The sequence below is a fragment of the Tursiops truncatus genome, chromosome 1 (assembly GCF_011762595.2).
Source record: "Tursiops truncatus isolate mTurTru1 chromosome 1, mTurTru1.mat.Y, whole genome shotgun sequence".
In the NCBI taxonomy this organism is placed as follows: Eukaryota; Metazoa; Chordata; class Mammalia; order Artiodactyla; family Delphinidae; genus Tursiops; species Tursiops truncatus.
In genome coordinates, this window is record NC_047034.1 from 67,464,715 (window position 1) to 67,488,059 (window position 23,345).

Consider the following 23,345-nt stretch of genomic DNA (forward strand, 5'->3'; position numbering starts at 1 on the left):
GGAGAGCTAGCCACAACTTTTTATGGTCTCGCGTCTCCTCCCTTTTGACCCCCAAGGAGCCTTTCTGCGCATGTGCAGTTGAGGTCTCCCTGAACCCAAGGATGAGAAATATGTGACCTCTTGATCTTTTACCCAAGCAGGGCTTAGCCCCTCTCTGCTCCTCCCATTACTGTTATCTTAAAGTGTCTACAGGAAACGAAGTCCAGCTATTTACCCTGTCCCTGTTGTTATTTCTATCTTGAAGTATGTTTAGGAGGCTGGCTGTAAATGTCTAACATGAGTCCATCTATTTCCTGCCTCAAGAAATAATAGACAGGAGGCTGGTTGTAAAGTCTAGCCTGGAGCCCATCTATCTCCTGCCTCACCAAGGCAAAGTGAGGGACATAAAGAGCAGAGTGTTATTTATCTCTGAGGACCTAGGTTAGGAGGGGAGAGATGAGAGCTGGTTTTAGACCCAGCTTTGCCACTGTGTGGTATTGGGCAAGGCTCTTTGCTTCTCCAGACCTCAGTAAAGTAAGGGGGTTCTTTATCAGATATGACTTGCAAATATTTTCTTCCAGTGTGTGGCTTGTCTTATTCTCTTGACAGTGCCTTTGCAGAGCAGAAATTTTTAATTTTAATAAGGTCAAGCTTATCAATTCTTTCTTTCATAGATCATACTTTTGGTGTTGTATTTAAACAGCCATTGTCATACTCAAGGTCATCTAAATTTTCCTCCTTTGTTATCTTCTAGGAGTTTTATAATTTTGCATTTAAGTCTATGATCCATTTAGAGTTAATTTATGTGAAGGGTGTAAGATCCGTGTCTAGAATCTTTTTTTTTTTTTTGCATGTGGATGTCCAGTTGTTCCAGCATTATTTTTTGAAGAGATTATTTTTTCTCTATTGTATTCCCTTTGCTTCTTTGTCAAAGATCAGTTGACTATATTACGTGGGTCTATTTCTGGGCTCTCTGTTCTGTTCCATTGATTTATTTGTCTCTTCTATTATTTTTTTAATTAATTAATTTATTTGGCTGTGCGAGGTCTTAGTTGTGGCACATAGGATCTTCGTTGCCACATGCAAGATCTTCCTTGTGGCATGCAGGATCTTTAGTTGCGGCATGTGGGATCTTTTAGTTGTGGCATGCGGGATCTAGTTCACTAACCAGAGATCGAACATGGGCCCCTGCATTGGGAGCACAGAGTCTTAACCAATGGACCACGAGGGAAGTCCCTGTCTGTTCTATTCTTAAGAGTTCTTCTTGTCCTAACCAGATCTTCCTGTTCATTAGCCTATATGTTAATGAAGATAGGCATTAACTCATTTCCAATTTTACCCAAATCAGGCTCCAGATTCTGCTTTCTCTTCAATGTGATTCCCAGGCTGAGGACAAGAATGCTCACATTTATTTAGCATCAGATTTTATTACCCTAAATCAACTGAATGGCCTCAATTAGTAATTATCTAATAATTGTCAGAAAGAATGCTCAGTGTCAACTTCTCTAAAATGATATTGGGAAGGGAAATCCTTGGCGGCCCAGTGGTTAGGAGTCTGTACTTCCACTGCAGCGGGCCTGGGATCGATCCTTGGTCAGGGAACTAAGATCCCTGCAAGCCGTGTGGTGCAGCCAAAAATAAATTTTTTTTAATAAAATAAAATGATGTTGGTGGTTGGGGAGAATATTCCCCCAAAGTTTAGGTGTCTTATACTTTCTTTCAGTAGGAGATGCAATGAGGAAGTCTTGCAGGCAGAAATTTACTTAAAGAGGATTACTGCATTTGCACCAATTCATAAATGAATAATTTAATCCCTGAAGTTTAACATCATTGAGTACAGTCAAGATGATATTTACCTACAAAACCACGAGAGTAATTGGTACTAAGATGCTCCCTACACTCATAGAACAATGTCAGTGTTTCCACTGATTGACTGATTTTTTTAATAATATAGCGTCTGTTTAGTTCACCTCTCATAGTAGTAAAATCAAGCAAGTTAGCTCAATAGATAAGGATCCTTTGGGATCAGGATGGATGGATGGCTGTGGATATGTTGACAGCAAAAATGTCTATGGCTGAAGGTTCATAGATTAAAGAGCAAATTAGAAATTGTGTTGAGGAGAGAGTATCATGTGTCAAAATCAGAGAATTCTTCCAAATAGATCATCAAAAGGACTTGAGAGTTTGAGAGCTGAATTACAGATAAATGGGAGAGAGTTCTAGGTGAATACCAAAGGCAATACCAATTACTGTTTGCTAATTAGAGATTGTCATTCCATATTAACTAGGGACATGGAATAGATAGGCATCACCAGATAAAGGGCTTGGAGAAGAAGAAACAGTTTCCTGGTAAACCTGACAAGACAAATTTGTTGTTAAATATACTTCTATTGCAGTGCTATTCAGTAGAAATGTAATGTGAGCCACATATATAAATTCAAATTGTCTAGAAGCCACATTTAAAAAAGTAAAAAGTGAAAAATCATCCCATCCTTGATGGAGATGATCCCGCTAGCCTTTATGAAATAACAAATATATAAATTTTACATTAATTTTTTATACATCCAGATACAATAACCATAACATATGGAAAAATAGGTAATATAATATCTATTATAAGATAATGAGATAATGTCAATACATACCTGATATACACGCTCTACTTCCCTTGCCCTGCTTGCAGCTGGCAGAGGCAGCCCTAGGTCTTTCAGGTTGACAAAATCCTTTCCTAATTTCTCCCCCAGCCCTCTCAGTTCAGGCTAGGTTCCATCATTGCCCAAGGAGGAGCGAGTTCAGTGAGCGACCAGTGACTAATTAGACTGTCTTTAGAAATTAACTGAGGGTCAGAGACCTTAGTTAGATGATGGCAGGTACTTAATTGTAAGATCATATAGAGTCAGACCATGCTAGGTCATGTTAAAGTAAAGCAAGCCATCTAAGAGAAGGAGACAGGATAGAAGGGAGATAGAAGGGAGGAAGGAAAGGGGAGACAGTGAGAAAGCAAGAGAATCGGAATTGATTAATTTTGAAATTGGAGAGAAGTAGAGAGAAAAGCAGATGAGAGTGGTCATGTCTTCAAATTCTGGCTTCCCAAAAACACTTCCAGTTTTGCTTTCAGTTAGCTCACATCATACTTTGTTCTCTGTCTTTGAGTGTCTTTTTTATTTAATCTAGTATGCGTGGGTTTTGTTTTCTTTAAATCAACATTTTTTTCTAGTTGAGGACACAGTCTAATGACACACCTTAGAGAGAATCAGCTTCTCAAGCTAGTAGTTTCATCAGAGGGGACATAGACCCAGAGTGCTGGGAACTCAAGGCAATTAGGGAGGGAGCCAGTGAGAAGGGAGAAGGGAGCTCAGGGAAGGGTTGGAAGGATGGAAATAAAAAGCTTTTAACTTACAGTTGTACTGAGGGCTCACCTCATTCCTTTGGATATGTGCCTAAACAAAATAGGATTAGAAAAGTTATTTTCTTCTTCAAACCAAAAACAAAACAAAAAATTCAGAGAAAAAGTCAAATAAATGATTTACTCTCCCAGATTTTTGTGCTACTGTCCACCTCCACTGTAATTCTTGACTGTGATGTTCTCACATTTCTCATGTTGCAACAGTTTGTAACAGGGACGAGCCAAATCTGACTATATGTTCACTTTAACCTTTGCTTCCTTTGCTTCCTGTTGCTTTTGTGCACTTTAACCTTTGCTTCCTTTGCTTCCTGTTGCTTTTGTTCACTAAAAGGATACTGTCAGTACATAATGGCCTGCCTTGGGGAACCCTGCCCCGCTGCCTGAGCCCATCTGCCTGAATGTTAAACCAAAGTGCCTTTGTTCAGGGAAACATCTGGACCCTGTCCACCTGTGATGGCTGCAAGAAAGAAGAAATGAACACATCCCCTCCCATATGCTAGCCATTCTAGGGGATATTTGCAAAACTTATGGCCTTTTTATTTACTTCCTCATCTCCTCCCCCTCTCTGTGCTATAAAAGAAACTGGCATCCAAACCCTGATAAGATGGTTATTTTGAGCCTTTAGTCTGCCATCTTCCTGGTCTGCTGGCTTTCCGAATAAAGTCGTATTCCTTGCCTCAACACCTCGTCTCTGATTTATTGGCCTGTGCTGCAGCGAGCAGTGAGCTTGGACTTGGTAACAATTACACCGTCCAGAGTTAAGAGTGCAGGAAAAAGTGTCCCTTCCATCACAGGTATGTGGAGCCAGACTCCATTCTCATTGTCTTAACCGTGGAAGGTTTCCCCTGTGGGCCCCTACCACCTTAGGCACCGTATTACATGATAAAGGAGTATGTTTACTTTCATCTTAAATGGGATTGCATAGTTTTTCAGAAACCCATACATTAGTTCCATAGGGTATTTGAAGAGGGAAGAGAGAGGGCCTTCTTCAAGAAGGAGTATTTAAAAAAAAGTAAAAAGGAACAGGCAAAATTAATATTTTATTTAACCTAGTGTATTCGTTTTTTAGGGCTGCCATAAAAAAAGTACCACAAACTGAGTAATTTAAACAACAGAAATTTATTATTTCCATTTCAGAGGCTAGGAGTCAGATCAAAGTGTCAAGTAGGGCCACGCCCCCTCTGAAGGCCCTAGGGAAAGATCTGTTCTAGGCCTCTTTCCTAGGTTCTAATAGTTCCTTGGCTTGTGGCTGCATAACTCCAAACTTCACCTGTGTTCTCCCTCTGTGTGTGTGTGTGTTTGTATCTGACTTTCCCTTTTTAATATGGATGCTAGGACCTACCCGGCGGTCCAGTGGTCAAGACCCTGCACTTCCAATGCAGGGGGCCGGGTTGGACCCCTAGTCGGGGAACTAAGATCCCACATGCCGTGTGGTGCAGCCAAAAAAAAAAAAAGATATTAGGCCTATTGCATTAGGGGTCCACTCTACCTCATCTTAACTAATTACACAGGAAATAGATATCCTAGTTCCAAATAAATTCACATTCTGAAGTACTGGGAGTTAGGACCTCTCCATATGAATTTGTGGGGGGGGACACAAGTCAATACATAAATGCAATACACCCAATATAGTATCCTTTCAGTATATAATCAGTATAAAATGTTAATGAGATATGTTATATTCTTGTCTTCACATTAAGTCTTTGAAATCCAGTGTGTATTACACTTACAGGATTTCTCAATTTAGATAAGCCTCTTTTCAAGAGCTCAGTAGCCACATGTGAATAGCGGCTCCACACTGGACAATGCAGATATAAGACATTCTCATCATCACAGAAATATTATTGGACAGTTATGTCCTATAAAATGAAAACTCATCAATGGTGACAGAAAGCAAATTAACTGTTGCCTGGGGAGGGATGTGATTAAAAAGGGGAAGGAGAAAATTTGGGGGGTGATAATATGTTCATTATCTTGATCGTAGTGATGGATCTGTATGGCAAAACTTATACTGTACACTTTAAATGTGTACATTTTACTGTATATCAATTATACGCCAATAAAGCTCAATTACACATCAATTATAAGAGTTAATTATAAAAATTTAAATAATACAATAGGACAAAGGATATAAGATCTACTCACCACATTATCATATTATACCTACTCACCATAATATTATGTTATGAATTTCAAGAATTTATATGAAAAAATGTATATGTATATATAAGATTTACCATTATATGATTACACTATGGTATAATTTACTTTTTTAACATACTATTTGTATTTGTTACCTATGGCTGCATAACATATTACTAAAACTTAGCAAGTTGAAACAACATTTATTATGTCACAGTTTCTAGGGTCAGGAATCCAGGAGCAACTTAGCTGCATAGTTCTGCCTCAAGGTCCTCATGAAGTTGTCATCAAGCTGTTGGCTGGGTCTGCAGTCATGTGAAGCTTCAGCTGGACTGGAGGATCCAGTTCTGAGCTCATTCAGGTGGCTGCTTACCTGCTTAGCCTTGCTTCCTCACCACGTAGGTCTCTCCATAGGCTGCCCGTGTATCCTCACAAAATGTCAATTGGCTTCTCCCAAAGAAGGTTATGAGAGAGAGAGAGAGAGAGAGAGAGAGAGATCACCCAAGATGAAAGCCATAGTCTTTTCTAACCTAATGTTGGAAGTGACATACCTTCATTTTGGCTATATTCTGTTGACATAGACATACCCTGACATAGTGTGGGAGGCGACTGCAGAGGGTTTGGAAGCCAGGAGGTGATGATCATTAAAAGCTGTCTTGGAGAGAGAGGCATGGACATATATACACTACCAAACGTAAGGTAGATAGCTAGTGGGAAGCAGCCGCATAGCATAAGAATATCAGCTCGGTGCTTTGTGACCGCCTGGAGGGGTGGGATAGGGAGGGTGGGAGGGAGGGAGACACAAGAGGGGAAGAGATATGGGAACATATGTATATGTATAACTGATTCACTTTGTTATAAAGCAGAAACTAACACACCATTGTAAAGCAATTATACCCCAATAAAGATGTTAAAAAAAAAAAAAAGCTGTCTTGGAAGCTGACTACCACAAAAGTATAATTGACATATATACTTATCTACTCACTCTTTCAAACAGCTACATTGTGTTATGTATTTCATAAACAGGCTCTTAACTATGAACACGTGAGGTATTTTCTAGTTTCTTTAATAAAGCAAGGAACATACAACCTTGTCCACTAGTGCAAATATTTGGATAAGATAAGTTCCTATAGTGGACTTGTTTGATAAAAAAAATAAATATTTAAAATTTAGATAGATCCAAATTTTTCTCTAAAAACTTTGTAGAATAATTTTACTTCCAACAAAGTGCATAATACTGATCATCCCCTCAGACCCTCAGGAACACTGCAATGCCAAATATTGAAAATATTGATAATATCTGATAAGTCTAAAAATATCACAAACTAGAAGTTTGGATAAATAGACAAATATGTGATAAAGTAGAATGTTAATTGGAAAACCTAGATGGTAGGTATGCAAATTGCATTCGTTTCCCAGGGCTGCCGTAACGAACTACCATACCAAGTGGCTTAAAACAACAGGAATTTATGCTCTCACAGCCCTGGAGCCTAGAAGTCTGAAATCAAGGTGTCAGCAGGGTCATGCTCCCTCTGAAGTTTCTAGGGAAGAATCCTTCCTTGCCTCCTTCTGGCTTTTGGTGACTCCCAGAATTCCTTTGCTTGTGGCAATGTAACTCTAATCTCTGCTTTCATCTCCATCTTATACAGCCTTCTCTCTGTGTGTCTCTATGTGTCCTCTCCTCTTTTTATAAGGACACCTCTCCTCTTTTTATAAGGACGCCAGTTACTAAATCCAGAATGATATTATCTCAAGAACCTTTACTAATTACATCTACAAAGACCCTATACCAAATAAGCTCACATTCTGAGGTTCCAAGTGGGTATTAATTAAAGGGGGGTATTATTCAAGCCACGACACAAGTGTTTATGGTAAAATTCTTTCACTTTTGCTATTTCTATGAAGTGCTCATATGAAATGGGAAAAGATATTTAAAATATCACAAGCTTTTTTAAATCAACATTTCATAGATTTTTAGTGAGACTGAACATGTTCACATAGGGATTGTCTATTTGAAATTCTTCTATGAATATGTAATCTCAGAACCAGCCAAAAACTAGCCCTGTCCTGTTTGCAACAAGATACTAAGTTGGTTTTCAGAGACAAACAAACTGCAAGTCATGCATCCAAGGCATGAGCAAAGAAGAAAACTTTGACCTCAAACAACACCTGGAACAAAAGGTTATCTCCCCCCTCCCCCACCATGGAACCAAAGGAGGTGGACATGAAGGTAACCTGAATGCCGGAACTCTTCCAGAGAAAAGGGTCCCTTGTCCAGGAAAATCCAGTGCTGAAGACCAATTTACTATATCTTCAAATTCCTCCATTTCAAATTCCTCCATTCAAAACTTGTGCCATCAGCATATACCAACTAACCTTCCCCTAATTCATAAAAGTTGGCTGAATCTCAACTATTTACAATAGCCAAGACATGAAAGCACCTAAGTGTCCATTGACAGATGAATGGATACAGAATGTAGTATATATACACAATGGAATATCACTCAGCCATAAAAAAGAATAAAATAATGCCATTTGTGGCAACAGGGATGGACCTAAAGATTATCATATTAAGGGAAGTAACTCAGAAGAAAAAGACAAATACCATACGATATCACATATACGCGTAATCTAAAACGTGTGTAATCTAAAATGAACTTACAAGACAGAAACAGACTGACAGACATACAAAACAAACTTACGGTTACCAAAGGGGAAAGGCAGGGAGGGATAAATTGAGAGTTTGAGATTGATACCAAGCAGGGCCCTGTGGGGCTCCTGGGCACAAAGCCTTTCTGTGTCCCCCATGTCTTTGATTACAGGAAATAGCCTTCATTCAGCCTCCAGGACCTTCCCTAAGTTCCAACTGGCAGATTCAAGCATCGTTAATTAGGAAAGGGAGGGGATGCAAGACCAGGGAGAAACAAACTGTCAAGAGAAACAATATTGCAGCCTTGGGGCAAGGTTCTGCTTGCCCATCAACTAACACATACAACAATATCTTTGAGCTACTTTGCAGATACTGAAACCTCCACCAGATGGGAGAAATTAACGATGGTATGCTGCCCACAAGCATGTAGACCCTGGACCAGTTGAAGGTTGATGATGCTAACTTCTACTTACCTTACCACCAAGCCATCAGAAGAATCTCCACAAACTGATAATACCTTTTTTTTTTTTTTTTTGCAGTACGCGGGCCTCTCACTGTTGTGGCCTCTCCCGTAGCGGAGCACAGGCTCCGGACGCGCAGGCTCAGTGGCCATGGCTCACGGGCCCAGCCGCTCCGCGGCATGTGGGATCTTCCCGGAGCGGGGCACGAACCCGTGTCCCCTGCATCGGCAGGTGGACTCTCAACCACTGCGCCACCAGGGAAGCCCCCACATAGCTTTTTGATGGAGGAGCCCACTGTGTCCCCCTTTGCCTGGCAAAGTAATAAACCTATCTTTTTCTACTTCACCCAAAACTCTGTCTCCGAGATTTGATTCGGCACTGGTGTACAGAGAAGCTGTGCTTTCGGCATCAAGATCAGCATGTACGCACTACTGTCTATAAAAAGGGTAAACAACAAGGACCTGCTGTATAGCATAGGGAACTAGTTTCATTATTTTGTAATGAACTATAATGGAAAAGAATCTGAAAAAGAATACATATCTATTCTTTTAATTATATATTCAATTATATTTCAATTAAAAAGTCAACTCTACTTCAATAAAAAAATTTTTTCTAAAGGTTTGGCTTAATTGCAAAATGAGGAGACAGATTAAAGTTATCTCCTTGCCATGAACCTCCCAGTAAAGATTTTCCTTTTATAAAAAGCCGGTGATCTACTGGTTAGGATTCTGGGCTTTCACTTCCTTGGCCAGGGTTCAACCCATGGTGGGACACTGAAATCACACAAACCCTGCAGCGTGGCCAAAAAATAAGTAAATAAATGAAATAAAAATAAAAAGCCAGTGATATAATAGTGGCTTCATGCTAGATGGGCAACAGGCCTTTTGTTAAGTACAAAGATTGTCACAACTCTGAAAATGGACATATCAGATTTGTCATTTCATTGCATATAATTTAGAAAAAGAAAAATAGGAAGAAAAAATATATATATGTATATATGTTAAATGAATGGCACTAATTCAGAAGTGTTAGGACAATAAACTAAGCGAGAAAGTCCCAAGAATGTGCTAAAATGTGGAACCCAGTAAGTGAATACCAGCTACCTAAAAAACACGACCATGATGTGTAGATGCCTCTCAACTGCCTACCAATTTCCTGCCCGAAGCAGTGGCAATCGACGACCATCACAAACTAAATCATTACCACCTCCAGTACCACTAGACTGGGAACCACCAGGACCACAGGACCACCACATCTTGTAGATCTTGTTGTTGTGGTAGATCACTCTCCCAAACCTTCTGCAGTCGCCTCCAGCGCTGAGGGTGCCAGGACTCAACACAAACACCACCACCCTCACCGCTAAGCCCCACCTCACCACACCCCTGCCCACCACCACCCCCTTTACAACAAACAGCAGCATCAGCGCCCACACAACACCAGAACCAGAGGCCACCACCAGCAGCACCAGCGCCAAGACCACAGCACCAGCTGCACCAGCACCTCACGAGGAAAGAAGGGGTGGGTGGTCAGAGGGGAGGGGCGTCACGGGAAAAACAGTGGTGCTGGAGAGTCCAAACACAGGCGGGGGCGTTTGCGCGTGGCCACAGCCTCGGCGGGGAGAGGCGCCGCCTCAGCCACTGGTGTTGGGGGCTGAGGCAAGCGTCCGAAAAGGAAGACACGGGACGTCGAAGGCCTTGAGTGGGCGCTCGCAAAAATGCAGCTAGCAGCTCTGTCCAGGGAGAGGGAGAAGGTTGCCTGCCACGGCTTGGAGAGGAGATGCTGGGAGTGCGTTAGGTGTTGTCGGGTCCACAAGGCCGCAGAGCTACCGTGGGCTAAAAAGGAGATGGGGACGGTGGTAGGCTGAGAGAAAGAAGACAAAAGCTAAACTGGAAGGCACTAAAAGACTCCGGTAAGGCCAGAGGAATTTGTTAGGAAAAGGATTCGAACCGACGCTTACAGGAGAGACTGCGACTTGAACGCAGCGACTTACACCGCTCGGCCATCCTGACGGCGGGCCTGGGCGTGCGCGTGGCCGCTCGGCTGGCTGGGACCCGACGCGACGCGAAGCCCGGTGCCCTTGGCGGGACGCGGTGCTCCGCGCCAGGCGCGCGGCCGTGTGGGGGAGCGACGGACCGGGCGCGCGGCGGCCGACGGGGAGCAAGGCCAGACGACGCGCCTGGCTCCGCCGCGCTGGCGTCCTCGCCCAGCCCTGGCCCCGGACGGAGCCGGGCCGCGTCTTGCCAGCCCCTGCCGCCGGCCCCCACCCGCGCCTCCCCTCGCCGGCCATGGCCAGGCGCGCGCCCACCCCCTCCTCGCAGCCTTGCTTTCCGTCTCGGGCCCCCTCCTCCCGGCGCGATCCCTGCGTCGGAGGCAATAGGCAGCGCGCACTGGGAGCTTTCAGCGCCACTCGGGTCCGGGTCCCTGTCGGGTCGGGGGCTGCTGCTTTGGAGGACGCGGTTGGTGTGGCGTTGGGTCGGCTCGGGCACGTGCCGGGCGCCCGTGGTGGGCAGGGGGCCGGAGGGCAGGGGGAGGCGTCGGCAGTCAGCCCGAGAGCGTCCGGGCGCGGGGGCGGTGGCCGCCGTCCTCGTTAGTATAGTGGTGAGTATCCCCGCCTGTCACGCGGGAGACCGGGGTTCGATTCCCCGACGGGGAGGCAACACGCCCCCTTTTGGTGGCTGGCGCCGCTCTCTGTCCCGCCGCCTATCTCCCAAGGACCCTGCTTGTCCGCCCTGTGCCCTCCGTCCTCCAGCGAGGCGCAGGGCCCCAGCGCGTGCCCAGCCTGCCCACCCTCGACCCCCTCCAGCCCTCCAGCCCTTCCTCGTCGCCGGGCACTCGGTCGCCACGGCCGAGCGACGGCCTCCTCTGGACACCACAAGCTCTCGATGACGTTGCGGCCCGCCCAAAGTGGCTGTCTCCGTGGGCTCTTGCGTCACGACGCAAGGCTGCGCAGCTATGCACAGCTGCATAGGTGCCCAGCTGCCGGGACGGGTGGGAGGCGGATGAGGGCCGTCCCCTGTCGGTGCGGGAAGTGGCCTGGCCAGGCGCCGGGTGGAGAAGGGCTTTGGCGAGCCGGGGTGCTGGAAGATGCGTGCGCCGTGGGCGGGGGCGGGCCGCGGCGTGGAGCCGAGAGACCTGGAGCTGCAAGGCAGCGAGAGCGCCACCCTGAGGCGATCGGGCGGGTGGTCTAGGGCAGCTTCGTGGGGCTGGCGCGGGTGGGGCGCCGGGGGGCCTTGGTGGCGTCTGTGACGTCACAGAGCTGCCGGCCGGCGTGGCGTCGGGGCAGGGCTGCTCCAAGCGGCGGCGGCGGCGGCTGAGGAGGAGGAGGAGGACGAGGAAGAGAAAGGGGAGCAGGAGGAGGAAGAGAAGGAGGAGGAGTCGGAAGAGAAGGAGTCGGAGGAGGAGGAGGAGGAGGAGGAGGGGGAGGAGGAAGCGGCGACGAGAGTGCGCTCGGGCGAGCCCGGTGCCGGCGTCTCGGGGCGGCCCGGGCTGTGCAGCGTTGGTGGTATAGTGGTGAGCATAGCTGCCTTCCAAGCAGTTGACCCGGGTTCGATTCCCGGCCAACGCAGCGGGCTGACCTTTTGCCGCGCTGCGCGGGCGGCCGGCCGGCCGGGGACCCGTGAGGGAGAGCTGGGAGCAGGGAGCTTGGTGGCCCTAGCGGCTCTTCTTGTGTGTGCGAGAAGCAGGCGCGCAGTGTTCTGAGGGTGCTGCGAGCAGGAAGGACGGGAGGACACGTGGATTGCCAGGGGCGGCGTGTGGCTGCACTTGGAAAGGCCGGGTCTTGGCGCCAAGGTGGCGCCGAGCGGCTGCTATGGGTCGAGCAGGAGCCGTGGTAGAGCCCGACGCTCCCTGGTGGTCTAGTGGTTAGGATTCGGCGCTCTCACCGCCGCGGCCCGGGTTCGATTCCCGGTCAGGGAAGCCTTTCTTCTTCCTCTCTACCTCACACCGTCCACATCCCACTTTTAGGCCACGCTTGCTCCGCGGCCTCGGCGTCGCGCCCTGCCCGACAACAACCGCCCGGTGCCCTGCACCTGCAGCCCAAGCCCTGCCAGGCAACCTCCACCCTCCCTGCCCGGCCAGACCTTTTGGCCGCACTGGCGCGCGCCCACTCGAGGCCTTCGACGTCCCGTGTCTTCGTTTTCACACGCTTGCCTCAGCCCCAAACACGAATGGCCGGGGCGGCGCCTCTCCCCGCCGAGGCTGTGTCCACGAGCAAACGCCCCCGCCTGTGTTTGGACTCTCCAGCAGCACTGCTTCTCCCCCACGGCGACAGCGGCGGCGGCACCGACGGCGCTGTCACACGCGGTGCCTTCTGACAGCGCCGGATCCCCTGTGGAAAGGAGCACCGGTGGGCAGACGGGTGCTTCGCAACACCGCAGCAGGTTTCCTGAACGCCCTTGCCGGTGCCTTGGGGGTGGCTGACAGTGTGGGATGAAGGTCTTTGTGGCCGTGGTCGGTGGCCACCCCACGCGGGCTAGGGAACGGAGCAGAACGAGCCCATGGAGAGAGGGCGGCGGTGGGCCGCGTGCTGGGAGGTGCGAGGAAGGACCTGGGGTGTCTGGCTGGAGCGCGGGCAGGAGCGGGAGGTGTTGGGCTGGCAGGGACCTGGCCCGGGAGAGCGGCTGGCCGCTTAGGCAGGGGCTCAGCAGAAGCTTGGTGTGGTGGGGGCACCTGGCCCGGCACGTGTGTGCGGGTGGGTCAGATCAGGGGGCGGGGTGGGCCTGGAGTAGGAGTGAGTCTGAGGAGCGCTGGCAGAAGTGAGACTTCCGGGCAGGACATTTGACAGTCGGGCCTGGGATACAAGGGGCAGGTGGCGGGGAGAGAGGTCCGAGCCTCCAGGCTGGGGGGAAGGGCGGGGTGTGTGAACGGGCTGTGGGGCGTGGAAGATGGTGGGAGAGGACCCCTTCGCGGTGGGGTGGCGGGTGAGCGCCCCAGACTGGTGTGCTGTGCGGCAAGGTGGTCAGGCCAAGCAATGGGTTGTTACTGGGGGCGGTGGGTAGGAGGCGGGCAAGAGAACAACAGAAACGGAGAGCGCCACAGGGGCTAGGCGGGGTCCGAATCGGGTGGGGGCATTCTACTGCCCCAGAGACACACATCACCTCTCATCGGGAGAAACCATCCAGCCTCAGGTGTGTGTGGTGGCGGGGGTCGGGGGAGGAGGGGTTGAGGTTGAAAGAGACCAAGGGAGAGGTCCCGTCTGATCCAGCAATCCCACTCCTGGGTGCGTAGCCAGAAATGACTAAACAAGAGTTCAGAAAGGCCCAGGCACCTCCATGTTCACAGCGGCACTATTTGCACTAGCCAAGACGTGGAAAAAACCCAAGTGCCCGTCAACGGGGGGCCAGTACAAGAAGAGGTCGTATCTATGTAGTATGAGCTATCACTCAGCCATCAATCAAAAAGAATGAACTATTGCCATTTGCTGCCACAAGACTGCTCCCCGAGAATATTACGCTTCGTGAAGTATGTCCGACAGAGAAACACAAAGATACGTGGAATCTCAAAGGTACTACCGCTGAATCTGTGTGCGAAACAGAAACAGGCTCACAGACCTGGAAAACACAGTGATGGTTACCCGAGGGAAAAAGGAGGGGTGGAGGGATAAATTAGGAGCTCGATGAACCGATACACCGTACTTCATATAAAGGAGATAAGCAGCAAGGATTTACAGAATAACACAGGGAATGATATTCAATATCCTGCAATAACCTATACTGGAAATCAATCTGACACAACATTAGACATGGAAAACAGTATCCCCTTTGCTGTACACCTGAAACTAACTCCATGTGGTTAATCAACTCTTCTTCCTAAACCACAAGTACTAGTCCTTAAAAGTAAGTAAGTAAATAAATAAATAAATAAATAAATAAATAAATAGGAGGAACTGAGCCATCAGATGATCCAGCAATCCCCGTCGTGGGTACACAGCCGCCAAAGAGAAAAACTGTTGTTTGGAGAGATCCCCGCACCCCCGTGTTTGTAGCTGCGCTACGTGCCACAGCCAAGACACAGAAAAAACCCATGTGCCCATCAGCAGTCGGCTGAGAGAAAAGGATGTGGTATATATGTACTGGGGAGTATTACTCAGCCATTTCAGAAAATGAAATATTGCCATTTGCCACAATAAGGATGGTCCTAGAGATTATTACACTTGGTGAAGTAAGTCTGACAGAGAAGCACAAAGATACGTGGAATCTAAAACGTAATAGAAAAGAATGTATGTGCAAAAGAGAAACAGACTCCCAGACAGACAAAACACACTGATGGTTACCCGAGGAGAAAGGCAGGGGTGGAGACATAAATTAGGAGCTGCGATGAACAGATACACCGTACTTCATATAAAAGACATAAGCAGGGGGCTTCCCTGGTGGCGCAGTGGTTGAGAGTCCGCCTGCCGATGCAGGGGACACGGGTTCGTGCCCCGGTCCGGGAAGATCCCACATGCCGCGGAGCGGCTGGGCCCGTGAGCCATGGCCGCTGAGCCTGCGCGTCCGGAGCCTGTGCTCCGCAACGGGAGAGGCCACAGCAGTGAGAGGCCCGCGTACTGAAAAAAAAAAAAAAAAAAAAAAAAAGACATAAGCAACAAGGATTTCCAGTATAACACAGGGAATGATATTCAATATCGTGTAGTAAGCTATCATGGAAAGCAATCTGAAACGTTATTAGACATGGGAAACAGTATCTGCTTTGCTGTGCAATATTACTTTGCTGTGGAATATTACTCAGCCATACAAAAGAGTGAGATACTGCCATTTGCACCAAGAAGGAGGGACCTAGAGTATATTACACTTAGCGACGTAAGTCAGGCAGAGAAGCACAAAGATACGGGGACTCTAAAGCGTACTACAAACGAACGTATGTGCCAAAGAGAGACAGACACACAGACATAGAAAACACACTGTTCGTTACCCAAGGGGAAAGTGTAGGGCAGGGGAAATTCCGGAGCTGTGATTAACAGAGAGGAAATACTATACATAAAGCACACAAGCAACAAGGATTTACCGTACAGCACAGGGAACTGTATTCATGTGTCGTGATAACGTATAACGGAAAATAACCTGGAAAAGGACATATAACTGAATCACTTTGCTGTACACCAGAAAGTAACACAATGTTTAAACCAACCATACTGCTACGAAAAGGAGAAGACGACGAAGGGGAAAACAAGAGGGCAACGGGACAGAGGCAAGGGCAGGATCCTTGACAACGTAGGATTTGGAAAGGATCGGGGGGAAAAGTGGCGACATAGGAGGGGGGAGGGGGGTGTTTGTGGGAATAGGCAGGAGGCTGAGGTGGTGGTGCTGGGGGTGCTGTCCCGAGGGCTGATGCTGTTGGTGGGAGCAGAGGTTCAGGGGAGGGGTTGGTGTTTGTCGTGCTGATGGCGCTGGTGGCAGTAGCGGTGGAGGAGCGGGCCGGTGTTGGAAACGTGTTTCTGTTGAGGGTCAAAACGTGAATCTAGAGTGTAGTCTGCGATGATAGTGTGGACTTCTTTGGAACTCCTCGTGCAAGTGAGCGCTTTTGGGACTCTCTAGGAAACTGGGATGTATCGCTCCCAGAGGTGGCGACTTGCTTGCTGCTGGTTGTGCAAAGATAGTATAATTTTCGGAGTGGGGGCAGAGTGAGGCAGAGAGCTTGGACACGTGGCGAAAGGTGAAGAGGTTGGGCTGTGCGGGTGCCAGTGTGGGGTGTTCCTTACGGTGACAAGCGGGACACAAGCGGGGTCGGGGTCAGGAAGAGAACAAGGACAAGGAAGGGGTCTGGGCGAAAGAGTGGCTGAGCCCGCGAGGTGTCAGGTCCTGGAGGCCTGGCTCCCGGGTGTGTGTGGGGTGGGGGCGTCTGCGTGGGAAGGACAGGGGCCGGGAAGGTACGGTGGTGAGCGAGCTGTTGCAGGACCGGTGCCTTGAGTGTGGCAGCTGGGAAACCCAGCTCCGCTTTGGGGCTGCGGGCACCAAAAGGGGACGCTGCGTCTGCATGGGCCGGGAATCGAACCCGGGCCTCCCGCGTGGCAGGCGAGAATTCTACCACTGAACCACCCATGCACCGATGGCCGCCGGCGCCCGCCGCTGCCCCAGCGGCGCCCAACGCTGCCCCAGCGGCGCTCGCCGCCAACCGCCGGACCCTGGTCACTGCTCGCCGCGTGGGCATGGGCTCCATTTGAGCAGGAGGCCGACGGGCCCCCTGAATGAGAGGCTCCGGGCACTCTGGCGACCCCAGGGCGCGAGGCGGTCGGAAGCACCGATGGATGGAGGGACGCAGGCGGGCTCGGCCTGTCCTGCGCTTTCTCTGCCGTCCACGGAGCCGCGAGACTGCCGGTGTCGCCAGAGGAAGCCAGGAGGCGAACCGGCCTGGCCCGCGCCCGAATCCCAGTCAGGGCAGGCGAGGCGTGGCCGCTGCGGCTGAGCAGCGACGTTCCTCTCAGCCCCCGCCCGGCTCCGACGCAGGCAGGCAGGCAGGCAGACAGGTGTGGTCCGGCCAGGGTCCCAAGGCGAAAAAGCACCGAGGGCACGCACCACAAGGCAGTCAGGACGCTGTCGGCGGCCACCTCGCTGTGGCTGTGGAGGGAATGGAATGGGCAGGCAGGCCGTTGGGTCTGGCGGGAAGGACAGGATGTTGGAAAGAGGGAGAGCTGCTGCTGGCGGAAGTGGAAGGAAGGCTGTGAGAACGAGTCCGCTGTTCACCAGGCAGAAGTCGGAGGGCGGGCGAGGCGTGGAGGGCTTTCCACACGCGGCCGTTCTGCGTGTGGCGGTGGGGGCGGGGTGGGGCGGGGGAGAGGCCGTGGGGGGGAGGGGCGAAGGCAGGCAGGCAGGCAGGCAGGAAGACCAGCAGCAGCAGCCGCCAGCAGGTGAGGAAAGATGTGCTGCGAAGGACTGAAGGGCTTCCTGGTGTGGGTGCAGGTAGGAGGGGGCGTAGGAGCTGGCGGGGAGGGCGTTTTTCCGGAAAGCCCGTGGCCGGAGGGTTCGTAGCGGGCCGTTTCTGCCAGGCCCGCGGCCGTGGCTGAGAAGGTCCCGCGTCTGAGAGGCGTGGATGTCCGGGCCGCAGTTTGGAGAGGCGGCAAGAGTGCAAGGCGCGAACGGACTGGAAGGCAGTAAAGCGCTGCCCTAGGGCCGGGTGCGTTTGTCGGGCGGGCCAAAAGGCTGGCTTGTCAGGAGTGGGATTCGAACCCACGCCTCCAGGGGAGACTGCGACCTGAACGCAGCGCCTTAGACCGCTCGGCCATCCTGACGGCGGGCCTGGGCGTGCGCGTGGCCGCTCGGCTGGCTGGGACCCGACGCGACGCGCAGCCCGGTGCCCTTGGCGGGACGCGGTGCTCCGCGCCAGGCGCGCGGCCGAGTGGGGGAGCGATGGAGCGGGCGCGCGGCGGCCGACGGGGAGCAAGGCCAGACGACGCGCCTGGCTCCGCCGCGCTGGCGCCCTCGCCCAGCCCTGGCCCCGGACGGAGCCGGGCCGCGTCTTGCCAGCCCCTGCCGCCGGCCCCCACCCGCGCCTCTCCTCCCCGGCCATGGCCAGGCGCGCGCCCACCCCCTCCTCGCAGCCTTGCTTTCCGTCTCGGGCCCCCTCCTCCCGGCGCGATCCCCACGTCGGAGGCAATAGGCAGCGCGCACTGGGAGCTTTCAGCGCCACTCGGGTCCGGGTCCCTGTCGGGTCGGGGGCCGCTGCTTTGGAGGACGCGGTTGGTGTGGCGTTGGGTCGGGTCGGGCACGTGCCGGGCGCCCGTGGTGGGCAGGGGTCCGGAGGACAGGGGGAGGCGTCGGCCGGCAGCCCGAGAGCGTCCGGGCGCGGGGGCGGTGGCCGCCGTCCTCGTTAGTATAGTGGTGAGTATCCCCGCCTGTCACGCGGGAGACCGGGGTTCGATTCCCCGACGGGGAGGCAACACGCCCCCTTTTGGTGGCTGGCGCCGCTCTCTGTCCCGCCGCCTATCTCCCAAGGACCCTGCTTGTCCGCCCTGTGTTCTCCGTCCTCCAGCGAGGCGCAGGGCCCCAGCGCGTGCCCAGCCTGCCCACCCTCGACCCCCTCCAGCCCTTCCTCGTCGCCGGGCACTCGGTCGCCACGGCCGAGCGACGGCCTCCTCTGGACACCACAAGCTCTCGATGACGTTGCGGCCCGCCCAAAGTGGCTGTCTCCGTGGGCTCCTTGCGTCGCGACGCAAGGCTGCGCAGCTATGCACAGCTGCATAGGTGCCCAGCTGCCGGGACGGGTGGGAGGCGGATGAGTGCCGTCCCCTGTCGGTGCGGGAAGTGGCCTGGCCAGGCGCCGGGTGGAGAAGGGCTTTGGCGAGCCGGGGTGCTGGAAGATGCGTGCGCCGGGGGCGGGGGCGGGCCGCGGCGTGGAGCCGAGGGACCTGGAGCAGCAAGGCAGCGAGAGCGCCACCCTGAGGCGATCGGGCGGGTGGTCTAGGGCAGCTTCGTGGGGCTGGCGCGGGTGGGGCGCCGGGGGGCCTTGGTGGCGTCTGTGACGTCACAGAGCTGCCGGCCGGCGTGGCGTCGGGGCAGGGCTGCTCCAAGCGGCGGCGGCGGCGGCTGAGGAGGAGGAGGAGGACGAGGAAGAGAAAGGGGAGCAGGAGGAGGAAGAGAAGGAGGAGGAGTCGGAAGAGAAGGAGTCGGAGGAGGAGGAGGAGGAGGAGGAGGGGGAGGAGGAAGCGGCGACGAGAGTGCGCTCGGGCGAGCCCGGTGCCGGCGTCTCGGGGCGGCCCGGGCTGTGCAGCGTTGGTGGTATAGTGGTGAGCATAGCTGCCTTCCAAGCAGTTGACCCGGGTTCGATTCCCGGCCAACGCAGCGGGCTGACCTTTTGCCGCGCTGCGCGGGCGGCCGGCCGGCCGGGGACCCGTGCGGGAGAGCTGGGAGCAGGGAGCTTGGTGGCCCTAGCGGCTCTTCTTGTGTGTGCGAGAAGCAGGCGCGCAGTGTTCTGAGGGTGCTGCGAGCAGGAAGGACGGGAGGACACGTGGATTGCCAGGGGCGGCGTGTGGCTGCACTTGGAAAGGCCGGGTCTTGGCGCCAAGGTGGCGCCGAGCGGCTGCTATGGGTCGAGCAGGAGCCGTGGTAGAGCCCGACGCTCCCTGGTGGTCTAGTGGTTAGGATTCGGCGCTCTCACCGCCGCGGCCCGGGTTCGATTCCCGGTCAGGGAAGCCTTTCTTCTTCCTCTCTACCTCACACCGTCCACATCCCACTTTTAGGCCACGCTTGCTCCGCGGCCTCGGCGTCGCGCCCTGCCCGACAACAACCGCCCGGTGCCCTGCACCTGCAGCCCAAGCCCTGCCAGGCAACCTCCACCCTCCCTGCCCGGCCAGACCTTTTGGCCGCACTGGCGCGCGCCCACTCGAGGCCTTCGACGTCCCGTGTCTTCGTTTTCACACGCTTGCCTCAGCCCCAAACACGAATGGCCGGGGCGGCGCCTCTCCCCGCCGAGGCTGTGTCCACGAGCAAACGCCCCCGCCTGTGTTTGGACTCTCCAGCAGCACTGCTTCTCCCCCACGGCGACAGCGGCGGCGGCACCGACGGCGCTGTCACACGCGGTGCCTTCTGACAGCGCCGGATCCCCTGTGGAAAGGAGCGCCGGTGGGCAGACGGGTGCTTCGCAACACCGCAGCAGGTTTCCTGAACGCCCTTGCCGGTGCCTTGGGGGTGGCTGACAGTGTGGGATGAAGGTCTTTGTGGCCGTGGTCGGTGGCCACCCCACGCGGGCTAGGGAACGGAGCAGAACGAGCCCATGGAGAGAGGGCGGCGGTGGGCCGCGTGCTGGGAGGTGCGAGGAAGGACCTGGGGTGTCTGGCTGGAGCGCGGGCAGGAGCGGGAGGTGTTGGGCTGGCGGGGACCTGGCCCGGGAGAGCGGCTGGCCGCTCAGGAAGGGGCTCAGCAGAAGCTTGGTGTGGTGGTGGTACCCGGCCGGGCACGTGTTTGCGGGTGGGTCAGATGAGGGGGCGGAGTGGGCCTGGAGTAGGGTGAGTCTGAGGAGCGCTGGCAGAAGTGAGACTTCCGGGCAGGACATGTGACAGGCGGGCCTGGGATAAAAGGGGCAGGTGGTGGGGAGAGGGGTCAGAGCCTGCAGGCTGGGGGGAAGGGCGGGGTGTGTGAGTGGGCTGTGGGGCGTGGAAGATGGTGGGAGAGGACCCCTTCGCGGTGGGGTGGCGGGTGAGCGCCCCAGACTGGTGCGCTGTGCGGCAAGGTGGTCAGGCCAAGCAATGGGTTGTTACTGGGGGCGGTGGGTAGGAGGCGGGCAAGAGAACAACAGAAACGGAGTGCACCACAGGGGCTAGGTGGGGGTCCGAATCGGGTGGAGGCATTCTACTGCCCCAGAGACACACATCACCTCTCATCGGGAGAAACCATCCAGCCTCAGGTGTGTGTGGCGGCGGGGGTGGGGGGAGGAGGGGTTGAGGTTGAAAGAGGCCAAGGGAGAAGTCCCGTCTGATCCAGCAATCCCACTCCTGGGTACGTACCCGGAAATGGCGAAACAAGAGTTCAGAAAGGCCCAGGCACCTCCATGTTCACAGCGGCACTATTTGCACTAGCCAAGACACGGAAAAAAACCCAAGTGCCCGTCAACGGGGGGCCAGTACAAGAAGAGGTCGTATCTATGTAGTACGAGCTATCACTCAGCCATCAATCAAAAAGAATGAACTATTGCCATTTGCTGCCACAAGACTGCTCCCCGAGAATATTACGCTTCGTGAAGTATGTCCGACAGAGAAACACAAAGATACGTGGAATCTCAAAGGTACTACCACTGAATCTATGTGCGAAACAGAAACAGGCTCACAGACTTGGAAAACACAGTGATGGTTACCCGAGGGAAAAAGGAGGGGTGGAGGGATAAATTAGGAGCTCGATGAACCGATACACAGTACTTCATATAAAGGAGATAAGCAACAAGGATTTACAGAATAACACAGGGAATGATATTTAATATCCTGCAATAACCTATACTGGAAATCAATCTGAAACAACATTAGACATGGAAAACAGTATCCCCTTTGCTGTACACCTGAAACTAACTCCATGTGGTTACTCAACTCTTCTTCCTAAACCACAAGTACTAGTCCTTAAAAGTAAGTAAGTAAATAAATAAATATATAAATAAATAAGTAGGAGGAACTGAGCCATCAGATGATCCAGCAATCCCCGTCGTGGGTACACAGCCGCCAAAGAGAAAAACTGTTGTTTGGAGAGATCCCCGCACCCCCGTGTTTGTAGCTGCGCTACGTGCCACAGCCAAGACACAGAAAAAACCCATGTGCCCATCAGCAGTCGGCTGAGAGAAAAGGATGTGGTATATATGTACTGGGGAGTATTACTCAGCCATTTCAGAAAATGAAATATTGCCATTTGCCACAATAAGGATGGTCCTAGAGATTATTACACTTGGTGAAGTAAGTCTGACAGAGAAGCACAAAGATACGTGGAATCTAAAACGTAATAGAAAAGAATGTATGTGCAAAAGAGAAACAGACTCCCAGACAGACAAAACACACTGATGGTTACCCGAGGAGAAAGGGAGGGGTGGAGACATAAATTAGGAGCTGCGATGAACAGATACACCGTACTTCATATAAAAGACATAAGCAGGGGGCGTCCCTGGTGGCGCAGTGGTTGAGAGTCCGCCTGCCGATGCAGGGGACACGGGTTCGTGCCCCGGTCCGGGAAGATCCCACATGCCGCGGAGCGGCTGGGCCCGTGAGCCATGGCCGCTGAGCCTGCGCGTCCGGAGCCTGTGCTCCGCAACGGGAGAGGCCACAGCAGTGAGAGGCCCGCGTACTGCAAAAAAAAAAAAAAAAAAAAGACATAAGCAACAAGGATTTCCAGTATAACACAGGGAATGATATTCAATATCGTGTAGTAAGCTATCATGGAAAGCAATCTGAAACGTTATTAGACATGGGAAACAGTATCTGCTTTGCTGTGCAATATTACTTTGCTGTGGAATATTACTCAGCCATACAAAAGAGTGAGATACTGCCATTTGCACCAAGAAGGAGGGACCTAGAGTATATTACACTTAGCGACGTAAGTCAGGCAGAGAAGCACAAAGATACGGGGACTCTAAAGCGTACTACAAACGAACGTATGTGCCAAAGAGAGACAGACACACAGACATAGAAAACACACTGTTCGTTACCCAAGGGGAAAGTGTAGGGCAGGGGAAATTCCGGAGCTGTGATTAACAGAGAGGAAATACTATACATAAAGCACACAAGCAACAAGGATTTACCGTACAGCACAGGGAACTGTATTCATGTGTCGTGATAACGTATAACGGAAAATAACCTGGAAAAGGACATATAACTGAATCACTTTGCTGTACACCAGAAAGTAACACAATGTTTAAACCAACCATACTGCTACGAAAAGGAGAAGACGACGAAGGGGAAAACAAGAGGGCAACGGGACAGAGGCAAGGGCAGGATCCTTGACAACGTAGGATTTGGAAAGGATCGGGGGGAAAAGTGGCGACATAGGAGGGGGGAGGGGGGTGTTTGTGGGAATAGGCAGGAGGCTGAGGTGGTGGTGCTGGGGGTGCTGTCCCGAGGGCTGATGCTGTTGGTGGGAGCAGAGGTTCAGGGGAGGGGTTGGTGTTTGTCGTGCTGATGGCGCTGGTGGCAGTAGCGGTGGAGGAGCGGGCCGGTGTTGGAAACGTGTTTCTGTTGAGGGTCAAAACGTGAATCTAGAGTGTAGTCTGCGATGATAGTGTGGACTTCTTTGGAACTCCTCGTGCA

General features: G+C 52.2%; 1 protein-coding gene and 8 non-coding genes across 17 annotated transcripts in view; 6 read left to right on the plus strand and 3 right to left on the minus strand.

Moving 5' to 3' along the window:
* LOC101329713 (low affinity immunoglobulin gamma Fc region receptor II-like) overlaps positions 1 to 10,771 on the minus strand; it is a 37,626-nt gene extending 26,855 nt beyond the window's left edge. The window contains exons 1-3 of one of the 9 annotated variants that reach the window (XM_073805239.1): positions 10,629 to 10,771; positions 5,901 to 5,974; positions 3,380 to 3,419 (exon numbers count right to left, since the gene is read on the minus strand). The gene's annotated coding sequence lies outside the window, so the exon portion shown is untranslated. Of the gene's footprint in view, positions 1 to 3,379; positions 9,997 to 10,628 lie in introns of those variants that run through there. The other 8 variants (XM_033856005.2, XM_073805243.1, XM_073805268.1 and 5 more) reach the window with 8 other exon arrangements.
* Positions 10,772 to 11,219: 448 nt separating this feature from the next.
* Positions 11,220 to 11,291, plus strand: TRNAD-GUC (transfer RNA aspartic acid (anticodon GUC)). The gene has a single exon. It is a non-coding gene; the product is annotated as a tRNA-Asp (tRNA).
* Positions 11,292 to 12,131: 840 nt separating this feature from the next.
* On the plus strand, positions 12,132 to 12,203 carry TRNAG-UCC (transfer RNA glycine (anticodon UCC)). Its single transcript has one exon. It is a non-coding gene; the product is annotated as a tRNA-Gly (tRNA).
* A 278-nt stretch (positions 12,204 to 12,481) lies between these two features.
* TRNAE-CUC (transfer RNA glutamic acid (anticodon CUC)) lies at positions 12,482 to 12,553 on the plus strand. Its single transcript has one exon. It is a non-coding gene; the product is annotated as a tRNA-Glu (tRNA).
* Positions 12,554 to 16,606: 4,053 nt separating this feature from the next.
* On the minus strand, positions 16,607 to 16,677 carry TRNAG-GCC (transfer RNA glycine (anticodon GCC)). The gene has a single exon. It is a non-coding gene; the product is annotated as a tRNA-Gly (tRNA).
* Positions 16,678 to 17,778: 1,101 nt separating this feature from the next.
* On the minus strand, positions 17,779 to 17,861 carry TRNAL-CAG (transfer RNA leucine (anticodon CAG)). The gene has a single exon. It is a non-coding gene; the product is annotated as a tRNA-Leu (tRNA).
* Positions 17,862 to 18,433: 572 nt separating this feature from the next.
* TRNAD-GUC (transfer RNA aspartic acid (anticodon GUC)) lies at positions 18,434 to 18,505 on the plus strand. The gene has a single exon. It is a non-coding gene; the product is annotated as a tRNA-Asp (tRNA).
* Positions 18,506 to 19,338: 833 nt separating this feature from the next.
* Positions 19,339 to 19,410, plus strand: TRNAG-UCC (transfer RNA glycine (anticodon UCC)). The gene has a single exon. It is a non-coding gene; the product is annotated as a tRNA-Gly (tRNA).
* Positions 19,411 to 19,688: 278 nt separating this feature from the next.
* Positions 19,689 to 19,760, plus strand: TRNAE-CUC (transfer RNA glutamic acid (anticodon CUC)). The gene has a single exon. It is a non-coding gene; the product is annotated as a tRNA-Glu (tRNA).
* Positions 19,761 to 23,345: the final 3,585 nt, after the last annotated feature.